Below are 25,000 nucleotides of genomic sequence, written 5' to 3' on the forward strand. Positions count from 1 at the left end.
ATCGTTCTGAAGAACGTCCTGGCAAGTGCTCTACCGAGCGTCATGACGTGTAGGATGCCGAGCGTCTTCAAAAGCGTCCTCGCTAGCGTGCCTGGCGAGCGTCCAGATGTGTAAGACATCGAAGCGTCTTCCAAAAAGCTTATCAATGTTTATGACGTCGAGCGTCTTCTGAAAGGTCACCCGAAAAGCGTCCTGGAGAGCCGCACACTGCTCCTGAAGTGAGAGCACTATAGGAAGACGTAAGGCTATCGTCTCCAAGACGGCCTTAAGACTTTCGTTACCTTCTAACAAAGACGGTCCCGGCCGCCTGTGCAACATTTTGCGTCTTAGTAATGCAAGTGAAAATATCCAGACACGCGCTCAAAAAAGGAACGCCGAGCGTTCCGAAAGGCATCGTCGCGAGGTGCTTGCCGAACGTCCTGATTGCATTCTTTGAGCGTCTTGAAGAGCGTCCGGAATAGAAGAGCGACGAACATCAAGGGAAGCGTCATAGTGAATGACGTGCGTCAACACGAGTAACTTGAGAGGCTTCCTGGCGAGGGGAGAAGCCGCTCATGAAACGCGAGCGTCTAAGCATAAGTACGGTGATCGTCATCAGGCACGAGTCTTAAGGACGTTCGCCACTCTTGACAAAAACGACGGCCGCTGTGCGACATCTTGCTCTTTGTCACGCTCATCGACACTGCAGAAGGGCATTTAAAAGGACGCCTGTGTGTTCTTGGGTATGAGAATTCTTTGCCCTTTCTCCTGTCGAAAACTAGATAGTCTGTCCAGTGTCATCTCTGTCCGCTGAACAGAGCGTACCCTTAGGGACGTAGTAAGATGCGTCTTGGCGAGCTGTTTGACTATGCAAATCACGCTTGCCGGACGTCAAATCTTATGAGCTTGAACAATATCCCGTTTTCGTAAGTAAAGCGAACGTCACCTAACGTATACATAGCGCCATGAGGGGAGGAGGAAACCTTAGCCGATGACAAATAAGACCTTGGAGCGTCCACCAAATTGGCGAAATCTCCTTGAGAAGAAGACGGTGCTTTCAATCCTGCTTCTTCTCCTGTTTCGTACCAGATCCCAGCTCTCCCTTTCAGTCTAGATGAGGAAGTGCAAACGAAGTCCTTCCCTTTAACCTTCCTTGAATCCATCCAATCCTGGACTCTCTTAAACGCTCTCTTCGCAGAGAGCGAAGTGGCCATCTTAACGAAGCCAGGGCCTTCCTGGCCTTCGATGAGGCAAATTGTGAAGGTGGAGTGTCTTGGAAAGCAACAAAACAATCCTTGCTACAAGAGTAAAAGACGTTCCTTCTTCTCGATAGAGCGTTGAATGTCTCGAAGGCGTCCTTGTGAGGGTCCTGCCTTAAGGACATTTTTAATCTCTTGACCAAGACGACAGCCGCCTGTGCGACATTTTGCGTCTTTGTCACGCTTATCGATATTAAGTCAAGCCGAAGGGACGCCAGATCGATGTGGGTTCCCCGTAACCCTCCTTCGGCTTTCGACATGGCCCTCTCCCTAGTCCTGGGAGTCCGACAGAGGTCCAGGCCTAGAGGCGTTTATGGGGCGGATCTGACGTTCCCTCCTGACGAGAGAGAGGACGTGAAGCGTCCTCTTCTCTAAAGCTTCTTAGAGGGCGCGAGTCCTTCCGAGAGCTCCAACCTTGCGGGAGGACGCCTCGGAGGACGAGAAGCAATCTTTCATGATTCGTGCACGTGCACGATCTTTGGCAGCCTTATCCTGCCGAAGGGGACGCCAGATCGTGGGGGGGGTTCCCGTAACCCTCCTTCTACGTGCAGGGGGCCCCCTCCCTGGTCCTGGGAGTCCGACAGAGGTTTAGACCTAGAGGCGTTATAGGACCGATCTGACGCCCCCTCCACAACACTAGGGGCAAAATCAACATCACTACACTCACAACACTGATTGGAGAGCGAGCACTTTTTCAAGCTTACTTGATCTAATCCACAATAATAGAAAGGGGGGCATTACTTCTCACAGAACTTCCTCTAGGCCCGTAAGCCATACCACAGGGTTAGGCAAAATAAAGTCTACTGGAGGTTAGTAGGTTCATTATCCTAACTTCTGTTACTGTGGAGGAAGACCTCCTGATTCTATCACGCTCTAATTTTGCGTACATACGAATCATACGTCTCTTCGGAATCAGTCAACATTACACTAATTACATTGATCTCTCAACAAAGAAAACATGTATACTAAACGAGTGTCTACCGAAGGTTTCGGTAGCCTCCCCTTACCCGTTGCAGACAACAAAATCTGAAACCTAGGCTAACTAGATTCAGACATCATATGCAATGAAAAAATTTTTAATTAATTTATGATAGCGTATGCCTAGCCACAAATCCAAGTCAATCATTCAAAAAAAATAAGTAGGATACTTAAGCGGCTAATGAAGTTTCAAAATCCTAGGCGGAGGTAGTGGAAACAGGTGTTTTTCACTACCGCGACAGAGAAAAATCTGAATAGAAAATGGGAATGATTCCTGATATCCGCCTCCCAGCGGCGGGAATGGGTACTAACCACCTGGCCGGCCGCCCACTGCGTGTGCCGGAGTTTTGAAATTCTGTCGGACGTCGGAGAATACAGCTATATATATATCTGGACAGGTAAGTTTCATGAACAAAATTGCATTTCTTGTACGGATCAATGTTTTTTTTTTAGGCTTATTGAGTTATGATAACTAATTACCCTGTAACTACGAAAGTAAGAAGAATTTTGACAGAAATATTCGTATACGTATTCTCATTGCCATATGAAGCTCCATGAATTTTTTCATGACTGCATTTTTCGCCCTATACCACCATATATAAGGGTTCCGGCCGGCCCCCTTAAATCAAGTCTACATGCCCAGTTGTTTAAATGCAAATAAGGGAATATAGTTTTAGTTTCAGCATAGAGAAAAAGAAGGTTTCTTGATCATAGTATTAAGGCATTTCATATCGAAGATTAGGCGAATGCTCCCATCGGGTTTAAGCTTGTAAAATATGTGGTTAGAGTAGTAGAAAGAATTTTCTGTTAATTTTGTTCTATTACCCCTAGGTCTAGTAATCTGTTACATTCTCTCTCTGGTATTATTCTCTTGCTAGAAGAATAATATCTATCAACCCCTAATCTTTTCAAAGTCTTTTGAGCCTTATTTCTATTGGTAAATGGGAGTCTCACACCCTTACTGATCAAGTTGCATGCAAAAGAAGAATTTGGGAGTTTTTTGCCACCAATTTTTTATTTATTTGTCAATGACCTACCTATCCCACTTATTGGAGGGGTGTGAGAGGTTTCCTTGGAGCTAGAGGCTTCTGTAGGGAAATTCAACTCTTCCAATATCATTGAATTGTTAGTGGGTACATTTGCCAAATTTTTATCTTTACTGTGTAGCTCCAGGTTATTTTCCTCTTGGTCCGAGCAGGGCTCGATGGTATTAAGAATTAAAGCATAATTAGTTTTGTTTCTTATCTTTGACGTCATAATTAATTGCTGTCTGTCCCCCTGTACTCCTTCCCCCTCTTCGGCCACCTCTCTTGATACCTCGCCTGTAGGGATTGAACCTATTCTTGAACCCAAAGCTTCCCCTGAATCCTCTGTAAAGTTAAATTTCCCTCTGGGTAGCCCTGATGCTTGCCAAAGTTGAACCTTCCACCTCTAGAGATAATGTCCCCTCCTCTAGGAAGGGGACCGACCTCGAAAGCACAAAGCAATAGCTTTCCTTTGATCATCTGATAAGACCCATATATCATTAGTTTCAGCTTTAATAATAGCATCTCTGGTATCTAAATTGAGGTTCCTGGGTAAAGATCTACTTCTGAATGAGCAGATTAAACTTTTGATTAGATCAATGTGTTTCCTGAAAGGCCCAATTATCACTTTAGTAATGAAATCAATATCGTTAATCTTAGAGGGGTAAGCTAATTGCGCCAGAGCTGCATGCCCTTGAAAAGAAGATATAGCCATTTTAATGTTTTCAATATCAAAGTGAAATTTCTTCTTGAAATCTTCATTAAACAACCTGATACTTGGCCAAAAGTTCAACTTTTGCAAATTTATCAATTTGAAAAGGTCTGCAAGTTCTTTATTATGATTACAAACAAAGAATTGATCATGAGAGTTCTTGTCTTCTTCACTTAAAGTTAATGCAATTAGGGAGTCATTTAATTGTATTTTCCCATCTCTATGAATGGAGGGCACAGCATTAAAATTATTAGATATATAAGTAGGAATAGGTTTGTTAAAGGTAAGCGGGTTAAATTCTTCATAGTCACTACTATCTTCATTATAAGTTGTAAATAATTCTTCATTTGCATTCTCAGGTAAATCTACTTTACGGCGAGGGCGCTTAGGAGGAGGAGTATTGTCATTCCTTTTTGCAGTCGAACCACTTCTGCAATAGGAGTGAAATCCTAGACTCAAATTTGATAATAAAAGTTTAACTGATGTCTATAATATGGCTCATGAATTTACAAATCAGGTTGGACAGCAGCAGACCTAGAAGGCTGAAGCCAGGCAATCGGGTTCTAGGCTCAAATGGCCTTCATCGGTTAATTCAGGTCAATCGCATCCTCTCACTATACCCCATACTTAAATTTATATAGCCTCTACAGTAATCGTCTATATTATTTATATAGCCGACCTGTCAGAAATTCTTAAGACGCAGTTCCTCATGGTAAGGGGTGAAACCATTATATCGAAAGGAAACGAGTGTGATATAAAATTCTAAGCCCATTAGCTGAGTAGGCCGCAATTATACCGCCTTTGACAGGAACCCCTCCAGTTAAATGTCGACGATAGGATCTCGGTGGGATAGGCGGAAGGGAGCGGCTAATAGGTAGCCTAGATTGACGTAGTATGTTAAACTCAAAGTTAGAAAAAGTTAGGCTAGTTAGGCTACTCGGCTCTTTGGAACGTAAGGCAAAACTAGTTAACACCTCACCTTACAACATTAATTACCTTTGGCATATAAGTATCTAGCCCTTATAATGTTTAGGCTCACTTTACACATAGTTTAGGATTATATGATAATGTACTTCGGTCTCGAAATTTATCTATTCTCAACTTTTACAATTATAACTACCGCACGGTCCGTTCCGGCTCATTGTTTACCTTTTACTGCCCTGCTTATGACGTCATCAGTCTATATCCGCTGCTATCCAAGACGTTTTTATATAAAAACAGAATATTAAACCTTATCCTTTCTCCACTAGTTTCAATAATGTTTGATTCTGTAATAATAACAATTGAAGAATTTCACTATTGGAAGGTTCCTGGCTGGTTTCTTCCGTATTGGGACATCTCTTCTTTTTGGGTTGTGCCGGTGGAACATTGTCATCATCACTAGTTTCGCTAAGATTATGCACATCTTCTGATAGTATGACTTTTTTGGACATTTTAATTGGTTGATTAAGTCGTTGTCCCTCGTAACAATAATTAGGGGAGGGTTGTAGTAATGGTGCGGTGTAACAGGTGTTGCCTGTGTCCTGTCAACTTCAAATATGGCGGTTTGGTTCCTGTCAACTCGCATGTGTCTGGTTGCTCGCTGATGGGCGGTTTTGGTTTTTGCTCGTTACGGCTGTCTGGGGGAGGAGCCAGGGGTGTGTCATAGCAAAACTAGTGGGTCTGAAAGGCTGAAGCCTCTCTCTCTAGAAATAAGTTTCTCACAGCAAAGATAGAGTAGGAAGTTATCTACCTACTGAAGAGTGGCTCTGACGGGAGAGATACCCTGTCTACGACACCAACCATAATAAATGGCCTATTTCCCCTGATAGACAGCCCTGATGACTTTTGTAGTTATCCAGACATCTCCTTTGCAGTCCAGCAAAAAAAAAAAAAAAAAAAAAAAAAAAAAAAACTATCACCAGAAGCTCAATAGTTTCAAAGCATGATGTGATAGTACTTTTATGGCCTGGTGGTACCTCTACATATGGCTGGAACAATGGGTTATGTCCAAAGGGAATCTCTTGGGACCTCAGATAACAGAGCTAGCAGGTGCAGATACTGCTCAGAATTGGCTACTTGGAAGGCAACAGAGTTAGCACAAAATTTGGGGTGATTAATACCTTGTTGACCTGATCACCCTTCTGACCAGGCAAAATGGTGCCAAAGCATAGACATCAAAACTGTACTAAGGGTGTCAAAAGGCATCCACCAAGAGTGCCCTTAGGTCTGGGACTATTGAATTGAAGACTAGGCTTATACCTGGAGTCCTCCAAACCCTGTAAAGCCTCTTCACCACACATTTGTGTAGAGACCATTCCCTTCCCATTACTTGTCTCTGGTGGCTAAGTTTGTCTAAGACCATGGAATATACCTGGAAGTCAGCTCTACTTAGTGGTCTATTGCCAACTCATACTCCTGCATTGTTAATTGATGTAGAGGAAGGGAAACCAACCCTGCATGTTTTTGGACATATGCCACTACCATGGTACAATCACTCATCAATATCATGGAGTGTCCCATCACTTGACCTTGAAACTCCTAGAAAGCTAGAAAGCTGCCTTTCGTTCTGAGATACTGTCAATGTGAAGGTGCCAGTCATTCTGGTCCCACACAGCTGATACTACATCTCTAGAGGGGAAGTGCTGAGTGGCACTCCCACTGTAAGGTTCCTGTCATCTAGCCACTAGGCTAAGTATTCCTGTACCTCTTCAGAAAAAGGAACTGGAAGGAAACAAGAATGCCAGACTGGAGACCAGAACTCCTTCAACCTCCATTGCAGAGTAGAAGTGAAACCACTCATAATGGATACTCTTTTCCAAGGATGATAATTGGCCAAGAATGACCTGCCACTGGTAAACAGGCTGTTCCTGACACAACAAGAACTTGCATGTTATCTCTCAGAACTAACTGATACATGAATCCAAAAGGTTACACTCTTACACCTACCATATCTACCAGCATGTCCTGGTACTTTACCCTCTGCTTGGGAAGGACATCCAATTTCTCATACTTCATGTCAACCCCTATGTCACAAAACTCGAGAAGACAGTCCCTATCCTAGGGCAACTGTAGCAATAAGCTTGTAAGACTAACCAATCATCAAAATATCATAGAAGACATATCCAGTGTGAGTGGGCCAAAGCTAAATTAACCAGTGTCAACAGTCTGTAAGTGAGTTGTCCATTAACCAGTGAACTGAGGTATAATGTATCTTGTTTCGATGACTGATTCAAGCTTGTGTTGAGGAATACTCATACATAGAAGGTGATGATTTGCATTCCCGCAGGAAAAACAAAATACTACATATATAGCAGGAGCCACTGTATCAAAGTATCAGACACAATATCTTTCCACTACTGTTATTTTTCTGATATATAAAATATTTCGATAAATACTAACCTTCCAACAACAGGAGATAGTAGACGGGCTCCAGAAAAACCGAAACTTAGATTTCCGTAGAATTCAGCACTGTGAAACCCTGAAAGTACATACAACAAACAATATTACAAATGAAGACAATGCTATAGTACAGGCAATCAATAGCATATCAGATATAAAACGCTTCAAGAACAGTTCATTTCAAAAGATTTCAGGAAGAAGGGAATTTCAGTTTATTGGAAACTCAACCTCCATACTTGCAACCTTCAAATCGGCCTTTTCTCATCATCTCTAACATATCATTATTATTAAATAAATAATTTAACATAAACAATGTATTTTTGCATGATGACACTAAAAACATTTTGCTCCAAAAGTAAAAGGTCTTTTTTTTAATTGTCTTTATGCCTAGTCACAACATATGCCTAGAATAATAAAAGTTAAAAGCAAACAAAAATATTACTGAATGTCTACTCATACTAGTGAAGCATTCATTAGCACTATTTCAGAAGATCTGCTATTATGAAGAGACAGATCTCACCTGCCTCTGGTTCAGACTAATAAAATTTCTTAACTATACAATTCTGAGGTCCTATATATGAAGAATTACATGCGGCAAAGCAGGAAAACGGCCGCTAGACTTTTCAACAAGGTAGTTGGGTAGCCGAACTATCATTCGGTTGGCAGGAGACCAACCCCCCGAAATGTAAGCATTCCGCTTTGCTTTTGGCCCAGGTAGCAGATTGAGGGGTGGCATGAGGTGGGCCTGTGTAAAGGACCTTTGGTTTGTATAGTTAGGAGAAATACAATTTTCTTTAAAAGAAACCTGAGGTTCTTTACATTAAGAATTACTTTCAGTGAATGCTGGAAATCAGCTGCTGAACTTTCAAACAAGGTGGCTAGGCAGTTTACTACTGTGCGATAGTAGGGAGTCCCTTCCCAACCGGAAGTAAACATCACAATTCTTTTAAGTAAAATATATTTTTCCTAACTATACAAACCTGAGGTCCTTTACATTAGGAATTACTTTCTGTGTAGGCTGGAATACAGCCGTTAAATTCTTGAACAAGGTGGTTAGGCGGTATAATTACTGTCTGGCAGGTGGGTAGGCCTGCCTGCCGGGATGTAAACACTCCACTTTGCCTTTCGGCCCAGATTTCAGATTGAGGGGTGGCATGAGGTGGCCATTAATGTAAAGGACTTCAGGTTTGTATAGTTAGGAAAAATTCAATTTACTTTAAAAAATGATATTGTTATGATACAATAAAGTTTCATACATACTTACCTGGCAGATATATACATAGCTAAGACTCCGTCGTCCCCGACAGAAATTCAAATTTCGCGCCACTCGCTACAGGTAGGTCAGGTGATCTACCGGCCTGCCCTGGGTGGCAGGACTAGGAACCATTCCCGTTTTCTATCATATTTTCTCTCTTCCACCTGTCTCCTTGCGGGGAGGCTGGGTGGGCCCTAATCGTATATATCTGCCAGGTAAGTATGTATGAAACTTTATTGTATCATAACAATATCATTTTCATACAATCAACTTACCTGCCGGATATATACATAGCTGATTGGCACCCTTCGGTGGAGGGTAAGAGACAGCTACTTATGGAATAGACAGGTAAACAACATATGTTGTAGGTACAAAAAACCTTGGTTCCTACCTGATAGGTGGTAGACTTTGTGGCTGTCGCCCAGGAGTCTGCATCACCTCAAGAAACTTTAGCGAGATATGTGATCTATGGCCAAGAGTTCTTGTGGGTCTGCCGAAGGGGTCTTATCCACTTACTCGGCAGAGCCCGAAAGGACTTTGTCAATGGGTGCTGATCCACTTATATGACAATACACCTTATGAAGGAGCACACAACCAATCCCGACCACCTGATCCTAACCACCAAGTTAGTGTTAATAATTGTTCCGAGTTATCCCCAAGCTCTTCAGAACAACCATAACTCAAAACCAAATTACACACGCACACATAAATTTTCAAAAAAAAAAATTTAATAATACTCATCTAAAAAAAGATATCACAAGAGTTCCTTACTGAACGAAAGTGACTGGTCGCCAGTGCGGCACCTGCACTTGCTCAGCAGAAAGTCTAGAACATATCTATTAGTCTTATGCATCATTTAAGATTGGTGTTAGCTCCTGTACCCAGGATTGTGTCCGCAGACGAGGGACGAAGGACCTAGGAGAAAAAAAAAAAAAAAAACCCCCCAAAAACATTTCTCGTAGGTCACACGAACGTACTTTAAATAGTGAGAAGCAAACACTGAATTACACCTCCAATATGTTGCTTCCAAGATATTCTTGAGTGACATATTTCTTTGAAAAGAGAGAGACGTAGCTACTGCTCTCACCTCATGAGCTCTTACTCTCAGGAGTTTCAAAGAGTCATCCGTGCAGGCCTTATGAGAGTCGGTAATGACGTTCCTAAAACAAAAAAGGGCTAACGCATTTTTGGGACATAGGTCTTGAAGGGTCCTTCACCGAGCACCAGGGACCTTGTCTAGAACCTCCCAACTGTTTCTTTCTCTGCATGTAGAACTTTAGAGCTCTTACTGGGCAAAGAGACCTCTCAGTTTCCCTGCCGGCGAGACCCGATAAGCCTTTAACTTCGAAGTTTCTCGGCCAGGGATTCGAAGGATTTTCATTCTTCGCCAGAAATAAAGCTTTGAATGAACAGATGGCTGAGTCTAGTTTGAATCCCACTTTATCACTAAGGGCGTGCAGCTCACTAACTCTCTTAGCTGTCGCCAGTGACAAAAGAAACAAACATTTTCTCGTTAGGTCACGAAACGAGGCCATATGCAGAGGTTCGAATCTTCCCGAGGACAAGAACTTCAGGACCACGTCGAGGTTCCAGTTAGGGGGAGATGTATTCTTAGACTTCATGGTCTCAAAGGATCTAACAAGATCGTGTAGATCTCTATTATTTGCCAGATCTAGGCCTCTATTTCTAAAGACGGCCAAAAGCATACTCCTGTAGCCCTTTATAGTGGCTACGGAGAGACGAGATTCCTCTCTCAAGAATAACAGAAAATCGGCGATTTCTGTTACAGAGGTACTGGAGGAGGACAACTTCTTCGACTTGCACCACCTTCTAAATACTTCCCACTTAGACTGGTAAACTCGCATAGTGGAAGTTCTCCGGGCTCTAGCGATCCCGCTTGCAGCCTTGCGAGAAAAGCCTCTCGCTCTGACAAGTCTTTCAATAGTTGAAAGGCAGTCAGAGCGAGAGCGGGAGGTTTTGTTTTGATGAAACCTCTCGAAGTGTGGTTCTCTGAGAAGATCCATCCTTTGTGGAAGGGATCTGGGGAAGTCTACCATCCACTCCAGTACCTCCGTGAACCACTCTTGAGCTGATAGCCCCAAAAGGGGGCTATCAGGGTCATTTTCGTCCCCTCCGAGGACACAAACTTCCTGAGCACTTGTCCCAGAATCTTGAATGGGGGAAATGCGTATACGTCTACATGAGACCAATCTAGAAGGAAGGCGTCTACTGTAAGAGCTCTGGGGTCTTCTACTACTTAGCAAAAGACTTCCAGTCTTTTTGAGAGGAACGTGGCAAAGAGGTCCACATGAGGAGTCCCCCAAAGAGACCAGAGACTCCGACAAACTTCTGAGTGGAGGGTCCATTCGGTGTGAAGGACCTGGTTCCTCCTGCTCAGCCTGTCTGCCCTTACGTTCCTTACTCCTTGAACAAACCTCGTCAAGAGGGAGATGTTCCTCTGGAATGTCCACAAAAGAAGGTCTCTTGCGAGTTCGTATAGGGCATACGAGTGTGTCCCTCCTAGCTTTCGAATGTAGGCAAGGGCGGTTGTGTTGTCCGCATTCACTTGGACTACCTTGTTCATCACTAAAGGCTCGAAGCTCTTTAGGGCCAGGTGTACGGCAAACAGTTCTTTGCAATTTATGTGCCAGGACACCTGAATTGCATTCCAGGTGCCTGACACCTATCTCTTTCCCAAGGTTGCTCCCCAACCTTTTTCCGACACGTCGGAAAACAATACAAGGCTCAGGTTCTGAGTCTCTAGGGAAGAACCTTTGTTTTCCTTCAGAGGGGGCAACCACCATTCCAAGTGACGTCTCATCATTACTGGAATGGGAAAACTGTCCGAAAGAAGTCCTGTCTTCATGTTCCACGATCTTCTGAGGAAGAACTGAAGAGGACGGAGATGAAGTCTTCCTAGAGGAAAGAACTGTTCGAGCGAGGAAAGGGTCCCTAAAAGGCTCAACCATTCCCTCGCCGAAGTACGTTTTTTCCCTAAGAAGAGAGAGACTTTCTCTAAGCCTCTCGTTAGTCTCTCTTGAGAAGGAAATACTCGAAAACCCCGAGAATCCATCTGAATCCCCACCCAGATAGACCAGTTCTGGCTGGGGATCAGTTGGGACTTCTCGAGGTTCACGAGTAATCCTAAGGTCTTGATCAGGTTTAGGGTCAAAGCAAGGTCCTCCAAACACTGTCTCTCTGATTTTGCTCTGATGAGCCCAGGTCCGTACTAAGATTACAGAGAGATACTGATACCTTTCAGGTGAAGCCATCTCGCCACATTTTTCATCAGGCTTGTGAAGACCTGAGGAGCAGTGGAAAGGCCGAAACACAAGGCCCTGAATTGGAAGATCCTTCCCCCCGTCATGAAACGGAGGTACTTCTTCCACGAAGGATGAATCGGGACATGAAAATAGGCATCTTGGAGATCCAGAGAAACCATCCAATCCCCTTGGCGAAGAGCCGCAAGGACTGACGTAGAAGTCTCCATGGAGAACTTCTGTTTCTGAACAAATTTGTTCAGAGTGCTGACGTCTAGAACTGGTTCTCCAGCCCACCCCCCGAGGCTTTCGCAACCAAGAAAAGGCGATTGTAAAACCCCGGGGAGCTTTGATCCAGCACTAGTTCTATCGCTCTCTTGTCCCACATCTGATCCACCATTCGTTGAAGAGTATCTTTCAGCACAGGGTCCTTGTAATTGGCGGACAATTCCCGCGGAGTTGAAGTCAGGGGAGGATTGTCCAGGAAGGGTATGAGGTATCCTTTCTGTAATACAGACATTGACCAAGCGTCTGTATCGATGAGTGCCCAGGCTTCCGCAAATCCCAGGAGCCTGGCACCTACTGGTGTTTGGAGGAACGCAGCTTCACTTTCCCCTTTTAAAGGGACGGAAAGAAGCTCTACCTCTCCTCTCAGTCGCTTTCCTTTTTGAGGGAGCTCTAGAGGGAGGACCTCCTCGAAAGGGCTGCAGAGGCGTATTAGCACCTTTCTTCTCTCCCACCACCACTGGTCTCTTCTTCCTGGACGACTGAAGGAGAAGATCCTGTGTCGCTTTCTCCGTCAGCGAACGGGAAATGTCCCTCACCAACTGCGCAGGGAACAAAAAGTCAGACCTGGGAGCGAATAACAATGCTGCCCTTTGAGAATGAGATACTGCTTTTGTCAGAAAAGCGCTAAAAACAGACCTCTTCTTCAAGAGTCCGGCTCCAAATAAGGAAGAGACTTCCCCTGAGCCGTCCTGTACCGCCTTGTCAATACACGACAAGATCGAGAGGAGTACATCAGGGTCGAGGCCTTCTGAGGCATGGGCCTTCTTGGCCATCACCCCAAGGGACCAATCCAGGAAGTTGAACACTTCCAAAACATGGAAGGGTCCCTTGAGGAGATGATCCAGCTCCGAAAGACCCCAAGTCACTCGCGCAATATGTAGGCTATGTCTCCTGGATGCGTCTACCAAACTGGAAAAGTCAGCTTCAGCCGAAGCTGGGAGAGAGAGACCCATATTCTCCCCAGTCTGGTACCAAATACCTCTCTTGCCCGTAAGTCTAGCGGGAGGCATGCAGAACACAGTTCTAACCAACTCCTTCTTGGTTAGCATCCAGCTATCCAGAGACTGAAGAGCTCTCTTCATTGATATCGTCGGCCTCATCTTCAGAAAAGACGAAGACTTTGGCGTCTTGGAGCACGAAAAAAGGGAGCGTGGAGAAGGAGGAGCGGCAGGGGTCAAGGAATCTCCGTATTCCTGAAGAAGAAGAGCTGTCAAAACCTTGTAGTTAGACAGCCCTTCTCTGCCGTGAGTCTCGTCTTCTGAGTCCTCTTCCATGAAAGGATCAGAAGGAGAATTCAACTTCAAGTCTGGGTCTTCCTCCCCAATCTCTCTCTCTGCGGGAGACAAACTCCTAATTGGAGAGGGGCTAAGAGCGTGTACGGAGCCCCTATGAATCAAAGCAGACGTCTCGCGCCTGGTTGGCTCCTCGCGCTTGGCTGGCGCCTCACGCCTCTCTGGCGCTTCATCCCTGCTTGGATGACGCTTGTCTGGCGCCTCGTGCCTGGCTGAATCCTCGCGCTTGGCTGACGCTGCTCGCTTGGCAGACGTCTCACGTCTGGCTAACTCCTCATGCCTGTTAGGCTGCTCGCGCTTGTCTGGCGCTTCAATCCTATAAGACGCTTCTCGTCTGGAAGAAAACTCGCGCTTGGCTGGCGCCTCGCGCTTGTCTGGCGCCTCGCGCTTGTCTGGCGCTTCATATTTGGCGTACGACTCGCTATCAGAAGACATCTCACGCCTAGAAGACGCCTCACGTCCCACAGGAGCCTCACTCCTGGCGGGAGAAGGAAGACGAGACTTCTTGACAGGAAGCCTCACGTCCTTCCTACGAGGAGGATCCTTCGAAAGAACTCCTACCAAGGCGGATAACTGTTCTTGGACAGCTAAGAGAATCCTCTTGGAAGCCTCTCCGGCGTCCTCTTCAACGGGAGAGGGAGACCTCGAAGGAGTTTTGTCAAAGCCAGGAGACGTCAAAACCCTCTTAGCCTTCTTGATCGAGGAAGGCGCTTCTTCAGAAAAGCGTTCGGGGCTTGAATCAAATACAGGTTCTTTCCAGTGCCTTTCAGGGGCCTGGAAAGGTCCGCATCCTTCCACCCTCGTTTAGGTGAGGGAGAAGCGGACGAAGAGAAGCACTCTCGAAGGACGCTTTTTCTATAGCGGTCCTGAGCAGTCTGTCGAGCTACAGAGCCTGCTGAAGGGACGCCTGACCGGGGGGAATTCTCCACAACCTCCGTAAGGCTTTCAACTTTTCTTCTCCTCTGGGCTTGGGAGCTTGAAAGAGGTCTAGACCTGGGAGCGTCGCAGAGACAGTCAGACGCCCCCTCCACAACACTGGGGGCACTCACTTCACTAAAAATGTCACTATCACAATCCTTACCTTTCATGGCAGCCATTTTGGATTTCATCCTCTGAAGTGTAGCTTTCAGATCAGCGATTTCTGAGGCCGAATCTGAATGCAAAGCTTGTGAGGGCCCTGATACAGAATTAGAATCATATGCATAGTTTAAAGAAGAGTTAGAATCGTTAAAAGGCTCAATAGGCCTTGTACTACCCGCACTCTTAGATGCAGCCCTTCTCACTCTATCCCTCTCTAACTTCTTCAAATAAGAAGTTAGAGTCTTCCGTTCCTCCGCACTCAACCTTCCACACTCATGACAGGTGTTAGTCAAAGAACAGTCAAAACCTTTACATTTACGGCATACAGTGTGAGGATCAACCGAAGCCTTCGGTATCCTCACCTTGCAGCCTACATTCACACACACTCTCACACAACCACTTGAATCAGACATTCTTGAAGAAAAATCAAAAGCAAGTCCAAATCCAGTCCACGGTAGCGAATGCCAAAACAACGATCAAGGTACGTCACCAAAAAGTCCAATAAAGATGATCAATTGCCTTGAAAAGCAAATTCCAGTCCGGAGGTAGTAACAACAATGTTGATACCACCGGCGACAGAGAAAATATGATAGAAAACGGGAATGGTTCCTAGTCCTGCCACCCAGGGCAGGCCGGTAGATCACCTGACCTACCTGTAGCGAGTGGCGCGAAATTTGAATTTCTGTCGGGGACGACGGAGTCTTAGCTATGTATATATCTGACAGGGAAGTTGATTGTATGAAAATTGTGATTTTTTCATACACTATATACCAACCCTCAGTCCTTTACATTAAGAAGACTCACTGATTGGTGGGAGGAATCTGAGTGAGCCTCTAGAACTGACTGGAGTTCAGCACACCTGGGCTATTCCTCCTGGTCGTGGGAGTGAGGTAGAGCGCCCTGCCAACTTGATCGGATTGTAGGAGCAGAATGATTAAGAGTCAAACTTCTGGACCTTTTCAAAATGAGTGAGGAACCGTGACTCATCCGAAAAAGGGCTGGAAAGAATATTTAGTCGTAGGCATTAATGCAAAGGTCTGGGAAGGGTTTATATTATTGCCAGTCTCCTTCCTCCCCTTGCTAGAGGATGGAGCAGGATTGCTTCTATGATTCTAATAAGAAAAATAGGAAGGAAAATTGATGTGCAAGCTTACCACCTCAAACGCCCGACCAGCAAGTCTAAGTTCGTGTCCTATCCTCAACCTGAGGAAAGAGTAGAAGGACGAGGAGGGGAAGGTGGAGAGGCTTGTCACTCTCGCATCCTTCCTAACTTTAGAACTGCACACCATAGGCGAAATGCAACTTGCCCTCTTGAAGGAGCCGGGTAAACAAACACAACCTGTGAGCATCCACCACCAGTCCAAGGAAAAGAGGTTCCAAGGACCTGTGGGCAGACACAAAGGAAGAAAGATACGTATAAATGTGGTCGTAATGAGACCGCATCTACTTCTGGTCCGACATATTCTTCGGAGAGATGAAAAGTACCAAGGCACTGGCACTGCTTGCTCTCTGAGAGTGTACAGTGGATGTATTCAACTGCAGGAGTTTTTCATGATCTCGTAGGAAGGGTGTCGATCCTTCGTAGGTACAGCAGCACATCAATAGGACAAAGCAATGACTGATCTAGATCAACCAATACAAAGTCCAAAGCGCAGGAGATCATGAAGGATTCGGACTCGTCAACAGCTGCCGAATGACTGTGTACATGGGAGGAGTCATGACATGACACCCACTTTTTGAAGGGTGATGTTGAGAACGAACCACGCAAATCGTCTATCATCTTCGCTAACGATGTTGAGAGACAAGATGATGATTCTTGCGTGGTATGTGCAAAAATAGACGAGAATCTAATGCCTTCAAAGACCAAGGTCCTTGTGATGGCAAGACATACATCTTCACAGTTTTACAGAGGACTGAATGAATTACTCCATTATTTCATTGCTGCTTGGCAAGATAGTTGGTGCTTGCAATGAAGGCAGAGTCTTTCAATAATGTAAACAAAGGGATTGTACTGCCTGACAAACCACTTCTTGTTTGTTTATATTTGTTTGTATGGTGCTTTTACGTTGCATGGAACCAGTGGTTATACGGGGCCAACGGCTTTATGTGGCTTCCGAACCACGTCGAGAGTGAACTTCTATCACCAGAAATACACATCTCTCACTCCTCAATGGAATGGCCGAGAATCGAACCCACGACCACCGAGGTGGGACGCTAATACCATACCAACTACGCCGCTGAGGCGCTTTCTTGTGGGTTGGATCAGGGAGGAACTTTTCCCTCTACAGTGGACCTCCTGTACTTGCGTTCTCTGGATTCGCGGACTTACGCATTCGCAGATTTCTCTCGGGAACATTTCCTCCCATTATTCGTGGAAAATTTGCCCATTCGCTGTATGTTTCTATGAGAAATATCCACAAATTCCTGTTTTTTTTATCAATTTCATCATAAAATGCACTTCTTGTGATAAAACTATTAAAAAAACCAGGTGTGAAAATTTTTAGTGGGTTTTCTTGAGTTTTAACTAACAAAATAGTAGGTTTTAAGCATTTTTATAGGGGGGGGGTCTAGTACGCATCCCCGCAAATACGGGGGACCACTGTACCCTGGAAACAGAGGCTAGTTGGGCGGGGAACAGGTGAAGTCTTCTGTTATTCATTTTCAACTTGGAGTGAACAAAGACTAACTGAACACCTTATGAATTAGAAAATCTATATGAGAAGACAAAACTCAAAATTTTCTTCAGAAAAAACATTCTGTGTCATTGCAGCGGCCGACGGGACAGGTGCGACGGAACAGAAGACTACAGATTTCTGTTATACCGTGGGGTAAACAGAAAGGTGATAATGAGTTTAATGAGATATATATCTCTGTCTGAAAATTCTCGCAAGGGTAAATGTGGAGCACAACACATGGGGTTTACACGAAAATTCTGAACCAACCATACACCTAAGTCTGTGATGCCCAGCAGAGAGATTCGAATTGGTCGTTAATCACTGATAGCGGAGAAACAATACTAAGACGAACAGAATCTGAGAGAGGAATCAGTATTCTGCCCCTTACTCGACTCCTTATACTGAGTTGCCTGGTAGTGCATTCCATGTTATAAAACATTTGGCTTAGAGCCATCGAGCGCAAAAAAGATACACTCAAGCATCTGCATTTTAACTGAAATGGGGGGAAAGAAACTCTTGTTCGGTGATAATGCAAATGTGGTGTTGTTGGCAAACAATAACACAAGTCATCTCAAAATTGAAACCGTAAACTCTTGGGAGGCCCGAAAGGCTGTCCTGAGTCTCAGGTTAGTTAAGAGAAGAATTAACTTAGAGATATGCGTCTATCAAAGACAGTTCCCGGTTATTGGTGGGGGTTCCCTTCCCTTCCCTTCCCTTCCCGAGGTGTGTTGATAAGCGAAAACCACCATTAACCAAAACTCTGCGATTTATGGTGCCATAACGGTGCTCATGTTGCCAATAACCGGTTATCAGCACCATAAGCACCCTGGCACCAATAACTGTTATGGCATTAGGCAAGTCCCATGGCAAGTCCCATAAAACGAGATCACCAAACCAAGTATGTACACCCGATTATCAGTATCACCAATAACCGAGTCCACCAATAACAAGGGATTGGCTGTACTCAGACGGTGCAACTGACAACAGACGCATGTTGCAAGGAGAACATACTAGTATATTTGTAGGTTCCTATATATCACGCAGTATCCTAATTCATCTTCATTCAAGAGACAAGAATAAGGACTGGAAGCAGACCTTCTTCATTTTCTAATGGTGGGAACTAAGGTGAAGCTGTCCTGAAAGGATACTTCTACGGTGATAGCAGAACACCGAAGACGACTAGTTCAAGTCGAACGGGTTGTTCCCAAAGCAGTGGCACTGGAGAAGCGTTTAACTTCTCGGTGCTATCCATCCTGAACAGATTGACGCATGTTTGGTAAGATCCTAAGATTGAACCAAAACCATAGCCTCTCAGATTCAAACTCAGGGGAGTACACTCCACAGAGTTCCTCTTATTCCCTTATTCATTGTGGTGTAACCCAGGAGGTAAAAAAAAAAAAGAAAAAAAAAAAAAAAAGAAAAAAAAAAAGAAAAGGATGCTCTTCTCACTCCGTCAAATGAAGCATTCATTTCCTACACCGGCTTCGTTTGTGTGAACACGGGCAAAAGTTGAGCAGAGTTATATGCAGTAAAAGCTGGCAAGAACTTGCCACATCTTGCTACGCATCTATCTTCTCTGTGATCAAACCTCACAAAGAGGACTACACAGAGAACCTCCTCCTATCTCCTTCAGATGCCTTGTCCCAAGGGACAACGACATCGACCCTGGCACCTGAAGAATAGCCATTCCTGGGTCCAAACCATTAATACGGCTCGGTCCCTTCTCTGGCCCTGTGCCACTGTCATGAGACTCGTACACAAGTACCCAAGGAGAATGAACTTGGATTCAAACTCCTGGGGCTCCCGAGACTATGCTTTGGGGATAGCGTCTTGGTTCCCGCTCCGGAAGGACCAGGTGAGCTGAAGAGACAGCCAACTGCTTCCTACCCTGAGAAAGGATACGGACCCTTTGAAGTCTCAAGGCAAGACTTCTCAGGGGGCGGAGAAACTACCTTCCTCTTCTTAGGCCATGAAAGCCTTCGAAGAGGGAGGTGAGGAGGCGTCAGATGACGAAGACGATGACCTCTGTGAAAACTTGCTGCAACACTGGAAGGAAGGATGCTATGTCAAAGAAAGGGACCACACTGATCAAGAACAGAGAGTTCGTTTGGTAGAGCCAAGCACTCGGCTCGGCAGAGCTGCCTGGTCAAGCCAAGTCAGGTGAGCTGAGCAGATCACCACTACATAACTATGAGTGGTAATTGTCAGCAAGGAAATATCACTTCTTCCTAATTAACTAGTCTCCTTCAAGGATGAAACTCCAAGAAGATAAAGAGGGATTCTGTGTCTGCTGTCTTGCGTGTTATGCTCCAAGACACAAGGATAATGCTTGACTATTCACCCAGAAGGTGTTGCATGCAGTACCAAGTTCTGCATAAGTCCAAACCAGACTGAAGAGTGAACTCATCTGCACTAGTAAAGGCTCTTCTCATTATCCAAGCACTCGTGATAGCAAGTGCTAGAATTTGTAAAAATTCCCGAGCTCGGCAAGAAAACCTGACTCTTGGAAGACAATAATCAGGTGAGCTTTGTCTCTCCCTGGTTCTCGGCAACATAATGAAGCTGAGCAGTCAGTGAGTGCCAGCAAAACCAACGGATCCAGGCGCACAATGAGACTTCGATTATTGCAATAATTATCGAGGCTACTCATTACCAAAGTTTGGAAATCACAGAAAACCAAATCACTCTGAGAACACCAGAAATTCCAAGGAATTTAATCGCTTAATGACAATTATCGGGGATGTCTGTCTTGCCCTAGTTTTTGGAAATTACTGAAAACCATAATACTCGGAGAATGCCAGAAATTCAAAAGAATTCAAGCACTCAGCTAGATTTCCAGGTATTATAATAAAAACTATAGGGAATTCTTGTCTCACCTGAGGTTGGAAGATCACAAAAGGCCAAAACACTCTGAGAGTGCTAGAAATTCCAAGGAATATAAGCGCTCAGCGAGATCCCTGAATTTCGTCAAATGATCACCGGGGAGGGGCACCTCCTCGACTTCTGTAGAAACTGAGGAGGAACAGGCATATAAACCAGATCTATATGTGACCATTTAAGACTGGAATGCAAGTATAATTCAACAGAAAATGCACTCAAGGCTCCCAAAACACAAGAACCCACAGGGGAATGTGAATTGAAATCCGTCCAAAGGACAGAAAGAGTTAGGGAGAACATAGTCTCCAGGTGTTCGAAACCTACCAATCTAAACACCAGATGTTGAGACGGTGAGAGGTCTCTCCATCACTGACAGATCCTTCCTTAACGATGTGGATGTACATCTGGTGGGAACCTAAGATCCTTCCAAGAACGTAGTCCTCCATCGCCGTATCCCTCCTATTCACTTCGCTCCTCCCAATGTAGCTATAGGAAGTAGAGGGAATAGGTGAGGAAGATCGGGCACTCTCGCTCAGCTAGCGAGCAGAACTTTCAGGAGAAGCAAGTCATGGGCGACCATCAACCTGCATTGATGGCCACAATGCGAGTCTGGCAGTGTTTTCTCGCCCTGGAGAAATGCTTTCCCGAGGAGGGTTACGAAACTCTCGCACAGCAGGAGAAACGTTTGCTGCCACCACCGTGTCCTTGTTGAGGCCAAAACCTCTCAAGAGGACTGAATGGGGGACCCCCCAACCAGTCTTATTGTGTGCAAGGTCGCACGGGACCGTCACATCAACCCTGTGTACCGAGCGATCACAGGCAAGGCACGAGTCACCTGAGTGACTCACTCCTTTCTTCCACTCTGTGCCTGAGTCGTGATGGTGAGCAGACTCAGTGTTGTGTAGTATAATAATGTGTGAATGTGAATGAATGTTTGATTATTATTATTTTGTTATGTTGATTAGGTTAGGCAATTTTTAAACTACAGTGGACCCCCAAATTCACGTTCTCCAGATTCGCGGACTCACACATCAGCGGATTTCTCTCGGGAACGTTTCCCTGTATTATTCGCGGAAAATTCACGCAGTCGCGGTATTTTTCTATGAGAAATATCCACAAATTCCTGGTTTTTCTTATCAATTTCATCATAAAATGCACTTTTTGTGATAAAACTATTAAAAAAACCAAGTATGAATATTTTTAGTGGTTTTTCTTAAGTTTTAACTAACAAAATAGTCTGTTTTTAGCATTTATATAGGGGTTCCAAACATTCGGGGATTCTAACTATTTGTGGGGGGGGGGGGGGGGGGGTCTGGTACTCATCCCCCGCGAATACGGGGGGACCACTGTATTATATTTTAATTGTTCTTGTGGTGAGGGATTGTTGATAAATATTGGTCTTTCCTTTTTTCATTGCAGTACTTGTACTGAATGGGAACGAGTGAGAGCTGAGGCTCCCCTTCACCTACCCCACAGTGGAAGCTGAGAGACAGTTTTGCCAGTTGGTTGTGGTCCCTTTTCTACCAGAGCCCAGCAGCGAAGTGGAAGTATGCTGGCTAAGTCGATAACCTACAAAGTTTGTGGCTGCTGAATTGGGTAACAACGATTCAAGAATTGTAAAAGGACAATCTGAGGCTCTCTGCAGACGTTGCTGCTGAGGAGGAAAATGTAGTTTTCATAATAAAACTGATACTATAATACTTACCTGAACACCCTGTTCACTGACCAGCCCAAACTATATCCCCACAGATTTATCACAAAGTGGGTAATTTTAACTGTCAGCGCTACCAACGCTGCAGGTAAAATCTAGACAAATGAGTTACCCGAGGTCCTGTTGGCAATGCTGGTGCAAAATACCGGCCACTAGAGGCTGACCCACTCAATTGATTTATTCACTCTCAAATTGAAGTGGGGATGAGGGTGGGAATCACTCCGGTGTTCAGGTAAGTACAGTAATGCCTCAGGATACGAAATTAATCCGTTCCGAAGGGACCTTTGTAACCTGAATTTTTCGTCTAGAACTGCGTTTTACATGTAAATTGCCTAATTTGTTCCAAGCCCTACAAAAACACCACAGTAAATTTTATAATAAGGCTAAATTGACTAATAAACAATAAAATACAACAATTTGGACCATTCAATACCTGACATAACCATGACTGTACCTGTAAATAAAGTGTATTAGTGTACAGGGTACATGAAATACTGTACGTACATGTGCGTACGTGTGTAGTAAAATGTGGAACCTTACCTTTTGAGTGCGGCGATGTCCAAAAGTGACCGCAGAGGAGGAGGACAAATGGCAGAAAAAATGAACACTTAACTTTACGAAACACATTTAAAAATGGCAGAAAACATTAACACTAAACTTTACGAAACACATTAACAAATGGCAGAAAACATTAACAGTTCTTGATTATCTCCATCTTCGTTCTCCATAGAAAGAATCCTCTTCTTTCCGTGAACTTCAGCAACATTCTTGGGACCCATGGTAATAACGTAAATAATTAAGTTCACACACAACGCGATAAATTAACTTACAGTACAACGAAAGCAAAATCACCAACACGAAATTACGTTAACAAACGAAATATATGTGAATGAACGAATTCCAGTATTTACATAGAGGCATGATGGGACAGATGCTGACCAATAGGAGAGCAGGGTCTTACAGCGGTGACTAGCATCAGGAACCAACGGGAGAGCGGGAGGATGGTGGCGAGTCTACTGAGTTGGCGGCGCGCTACTTTTAAAATTGTTCTCGGCAGCCTGGGCGAATCTCAGACTTTACCATTTCGCAACCTGAATTATTTTCGTACACAGAATTAAAAAATTCTTCGTCTTTGCTTTCATAACATGATATTGTCATGATACAATAAAGTTTGTTCATACTTACCTGACAGATATATATATAGCTGTATTCTCTGACGACCGACAGAATTTCGAAACTCCCGGCAAACGCAGTGGTCGGCTAGGTGGTTAGTACCCATTCCCGCCGCTGGGAGGCGGATACCGGGAACCATTCCCATTTTCTATTCAGATTTTCTTTACCACTGTCCCCTGAGGGGAGGTGGGTGGGTACTTGATTATATATATCTGTCAGGTAAGTATGAACAAACTTTATTGTATCATGACAATATCATTTTGTTCATGACACTTACCTGCCAGATATATATATAGCTGAATCCCACCATTGGAGGTGGGAAGGGACAGAATAGAAGGATTTTGGAAACATTTCACATGCAGATGATTGACATCTTGGTTCCCTACCTGTTAGCATAGCTGACTTCGTGATTACTGTCACCCAAGCCTGCTTCTGCTTAACTAGAATTTCCAGCAAGGTAGTGACCTGTATAGCTGGATAGTTCTAGATGATCTGTCAACGGGAGCGTGACCACAATGTGACTAGACCATATTGACCATACTGAAGACAACGAAGCATAATAAATACCACCTAACCTAGCCTCACTAAAGTTAGTCCCATAACTTTCAGGCTAATTAAAGGGAAGACCGCCTCAAGCGGCCAACCCTATGACTGTAAAAAAAACAACCCCAAACCCATAATTAAAAATCACAACACATCCATTTTCTAAAGGATGGGGTTCGTATTGCTTCTCGTCCCCAATACTGTAATCCGCGGAAATGTATGGTCCAAGCGAGTAGCAATTCTCATATGTCGCCTTCACATCTCTGAGGTAGTGAGAAGCAAACACAGAGTTGCTTCGCCAAAATGTGGCACCCAGGATATCACTGAGTGCCATATTTTTCTGAAAAGCCACCGAAGTAGCTACCGCTCTAACCTCGTGAGCATTAACTTTTAGCAGTTTGTTTAAGATCACCATCCGTGCAGGACGAATGAGCTTCCCTGATGTGTTTCTCAAGAAGAACGCCAGTGCGTTCTTAGACATTGGTAATTCCGGCCTCTTGACCGAACACCACAAGTTGTCTGACGGGCCTCTACATTGTTTGTCTTTTCCAGATAAAATTTGAGAGCTCTGACAGGGCCACAAAACTCTCTCCGGCTCTCATCCGACGAACTCTGACAACCCCTTGATATCAAAGCTTTTAGGCCAGGGGTTGAATGGGTTTTCGTTCTTCGCTAAGAACGAGGGGGTCAGCGAACACACCGCATTGTGTTCTCTGAAACCCACATGTTTACTCATAGCTTGGATTTCGCTAACCCTCTTAGCTGTTGCCAAAGCGGTTAGGAAAATAGCTTTCCTAGTTACATCTTTCAAAGAGGCAGCGTGCATAGGCTCAAATGGGGCTGACATTAAAAACTTTAAGACAACATCTAAATTCCATGAGGGAATCTTGTCTCGTGGAGCTTTTGAGGTTTCAAAGGACCTCAATACATCGTGAAGATCTTTATCATTTGATAAATCCAAGCCTCTGTGTCGAAAGACCGTTGACAGCATACTTTTGTAGCCTTTAATCATTGACACTGAAAGTTTGTCTATATTTCTAAGATGTAGGAGGAAATCAGCAATTTTTGAAAGCGTAAATTGTATTTTTCCTAACTATACAAAGTTTAGGTCATTTACATAAGGAATTACTTTCAGTGTAGGCTGGAATTATGGCCGTTAAATTCTTGAACAAGGTAGTTAGGTAGTAATTACCGTCTAGTAGGAGGGAAGGTAGGCCTGCCTGCTTGAATGTCAACACTCCACTTTGCCTTTTGTCCCAGGTACAGATTGAGGGGTGGCATAAGGTGGGCATAAATGTAAAGGACCTCAAGTTTGTCTAATTAGGAAAAATACAATTTACTTTCAAAAATTCTTATTTGTTCCTACATAATACAATATACAAAACCTCAGTCCTATACAGAAGGAAGACTCACTGATTGGTGGGAGGAATGTGAGTGAGCCTCTGGAACTGGCTGGAGTTCTGACCTGGGCTATTCCTCCTGGTTGTAAGAGCAAGGAGGAGTTCCCTGCCT

At 44.4% G+C, this 25,000-nt stretch overlaps 1 protein-coding gene across 3 annotated transcripts in view; it reads right to left on the minus strand.

The window, feature by feature from the left end:
• LOC135222063 (zinc finger protein 148-like) overlaps positions 1 to 25,000 on the minus strand; it is a 104,042-nt gene that overhangs the window by 52,177 nt on the left and 26,865 nt on the right. The window contains exon 2 of one of the 3 annotated variants that reach the window (XM_064260212.1): positions 7,335 to 7,413. The exons of the other annotated variants lie outside the window; for them this stretch is intronic. The gene's annotated coding sequence lies outside the window, so the exon portion shown is untranslated. The remainder of the gene's footprint in view (positions 1 to 7,334; positions 7,414 to 25,000) is intronic. 3 annotated transcript variants of the gene reach the window in all.

The sequence above is a fragment of the Macrobrachium nipponense genome, chromosome 3 (genome assembly GCF_015104395.2).
Source record: "Macrobrachium nipponense isolate FS-2020 chromosome 3, ASM1510439v2, whole genome shotgun sequence".
Classification (NCBI taxonomy): Eukaryota; Metazoa; Arthropoda; class Malacostraca; order Decapoda; family Palaemonidae; genus Macrobrachium; species Macrobrachium nipponense.